Source organism: Nanorana parkeri, unplaced genomic scaffold (assembly GCF_000935625.1).
Source record: "Nanorana parkeri isolate BGI_ZX_2015 unplaced genomic scaffold, ASM93562v1 scaffold952, whole genome shotgun sequence".
In the NCBI taxonomy this organism is placed as follows: Eukaryota; Metazoa; Chordata; class Amphibia; order Anura; family Dicroglossidae; genus Nanorana; species Nanorana parkeri.
Genome location: NW_017307220.1, coordinates 73,918 through 76,794, shown reverse-complemented (window position 1 = coordinate 76,794; position 2,877 = coordinate 73,918).

The following is a 2,877-nucleotide window of genomic DNA, read 5'->3' as shown; positions in this document are numbered from 1 at the left end:
GTCATTTGCAGTCACAAACCAAAAGCCTTTCAAGCTCTCTCTGGAATGTCATCATTACTCGACCATAAACCCCAACACAGTGGACTATTTTCAAACCGGAGCAATGGTTCTGAGGTTAAGAAGAGTGAACAAGTCCCCCCTCCATGAAAGACATGAGTCACACATACAGAACAGGTCTCTGGTGCTTGGCCTTTATCATGCATGAGCTTCTCGCATCATGTGAATTATACATAGAAGACTTCCCGGCGTCCTCTGATACTTCTTCAGCTCCAGTTTGTGATAAGAAAGTTCCCTTTATTGTGGTGTCACTGGAATCCAAGCCTGGGCCTTACACAACCTTCCTCTCCTGTTGAGTCAGACATTAATAAATCATGGCCTCTCCTCCCTCCAGATCCAAGAATTGCTCCTGTCCTCACAACATTGCCACTAATTATTTATAAGACCCAAAAGCTCTTTTTTTTTTTATGCCGTATTTCTTCTAAGTGGCTGAGCGCGAACAAAAGGCCGATATCCCGGTCGTTCACAGCAACACGGTGGCGGTTCGGAGAAGAAGGGAACGCCACTCTGAAGCTTTCACAACACAAGCATTGTACAGAAACCAAGCTGCGCCTGTTACTGCTCTACCCTGCTGGAAATCCAATCATTTCTATGCTGTTCATATTCACAGGGAGCTGTTAGAGAGCAATCACTTCCCAACTTCCCGCGGAGAGTTGCCAAGTCAGGGAGCGTGGGTGGGGAACGCAAGATCCGCTTTGTTTATTGGGGTTGCAATCTGTTGAGGACAGCCCAGTTGGCAATGAACGGCTTCCGATTTGATGTCGAAATTCTTTGAGAGCAAACACCATTCAATGCAGTTATTAAAGTGGATAATGTATTTCTAAATGCAGTTAGTATGAACACCGGCAACTGTCACATCAGAATATTATAATGCGCTGTACAGCAGCACTCAGACTGGGAGGGGGAAGGGCTAGTCACGTGTCCTGCCTTCACATGTGCTGACAGGAGAAGAAAGCAGAGAGATGAGCTCACCAGCCTGTTGCTGCTACTTTGCTGTCCAATCACAGGCCAGAGGCGGGGAGGTGGCCCAGCTGTTTTGTTTAACTGCAGTAGACAAAAGTCAGGTCACCAGGCTGGCTGTTCTGTTTGGCAGAGCTGTGTAAATCTCATGAATATGGCTCTCATATATCTATCTCATCTGTATTTTTAGCCTTTTGCCTGGAGTTTGGTTTTAAAGTAAAAACTCAAGTTTTAGTAACTGATTCTATATCAATGCTCTGCAAAGCATTTTGTTAACATTATTAAGCCTGCTGATTGGAAAATGAAGGAGCAGAAGCACACTGGTGATGTCATCTCTCTGCTCCCTTTCTGCTGAAGAGCTTGATTGGCTCCTAAAGCTGCCCCTCCCTCTCCCAGTGTCTAAAGATTACAGGCTGATATAAAGACAGATTACTTATAACTGTTCCATTTAAAAAAAATACGTATCATTTGTAATGAAGCCTTCATTGGTTTTCTATGACATGTGCCTGAAGTCAGCTGGTGAAGGACAGGCTGGGACATGACATGGTATAAAGTAGGACTTCCGGACTGGGCTACTACAGTAAGCGGTTGTTCTGTGTATAGATGCATGTGGAATAAAGTTTGAATTTCTTTGGAAGATCATCATGTGCTGGTTCTACAGTTTTTGAGCCTATCACTCCAGAAGAGAGTCATCCGTGCACCGAGTGTGGATTGCGAGGACGCATGATAGGGGTGAGCTGTGCGCTTTGTGTTTTCAGGACTCTCACAGTAAAGTTATTTTAAAATGTGTCCAGTCCGCATTGTATAAAATGGGATGAAAATTGTGGTTTCCTTTAGGCTGGGATCACATTTTGGTTTCCTTTGCAGTGCGCTAATGGAATGTGCGTTGTGATGTGCTGCGATTGTGCATTGACCTCTAGTGTACACTGTGTTGGGAAGCCCCTCGGAATGAATGACACCACAATGCACCGCAGTTGGCCAGATGCATTGATGCGCATTGCGGTAACGTACACTAAACTAAACATGATATTGACTGGACAAGGTGGACATTGTGACATCATCCACCCCTTCTCTTCACCTTGTCAAATCACAGAACACCTTGTATTCATTGAAAAAAATGCATTGTACATGGTGTCCTCAAATGGTGACGGTGCATTGTGAGCAACTTCCTGTGTTCAGTGTGCAGAAGGGAAGCCGCTGAAACTGCAGCCGGAAGATCACGGCTATCGCTGCACAGACTGATAAAGTGATTTTTGGCATCCCCAGCAGCCCTCCGGAGGTCACATATGAATACTTCCATTGAGCCAAGCATATGTATATATTCATAAAAGATCATCCCCGAGTTCAGCTTGAATGCATATCATTGCATATATAGGCCTGTTGTCCTGTGCTCCCCTGGCTCCATAGCTGTAAGTGAACAGAACTACGCATTTTGCCTGGCCTCATGCAATGCACACTCAGAAGCTGGAAGTCAGCGTGACCCCAGGCAGGTGACCTCTCTGATTGCTTCAGCAATGACACCTCCCATGTTGCTATCCTGACGTTTTAATTAAAGGGCTTTACCCACTGGTACAAGAAAAAAGCAGTGCCTGTAGCAGGGGGTCCGCTTCTCTCTGACCCCAGCAATCAGCATTTCCCAGCGATGCTTCATTGGTGCCAGCTGGATCTAAGTCACTTGGAGGCTCAGCACTTGTGGACTTTGCTTGCTGGAAAAGTCCTTTAACAGATCAAACTGCTGATTCAAGCAGCTGTCAGATCAATAGCACATTGCAGTAATCACTTTGCTGAGGATTGTGCATGTAACTTGAATTAAAAGCAGAGCTTAATGAGCAGCATTGAGTACAGTCCACCCTCCCCCCC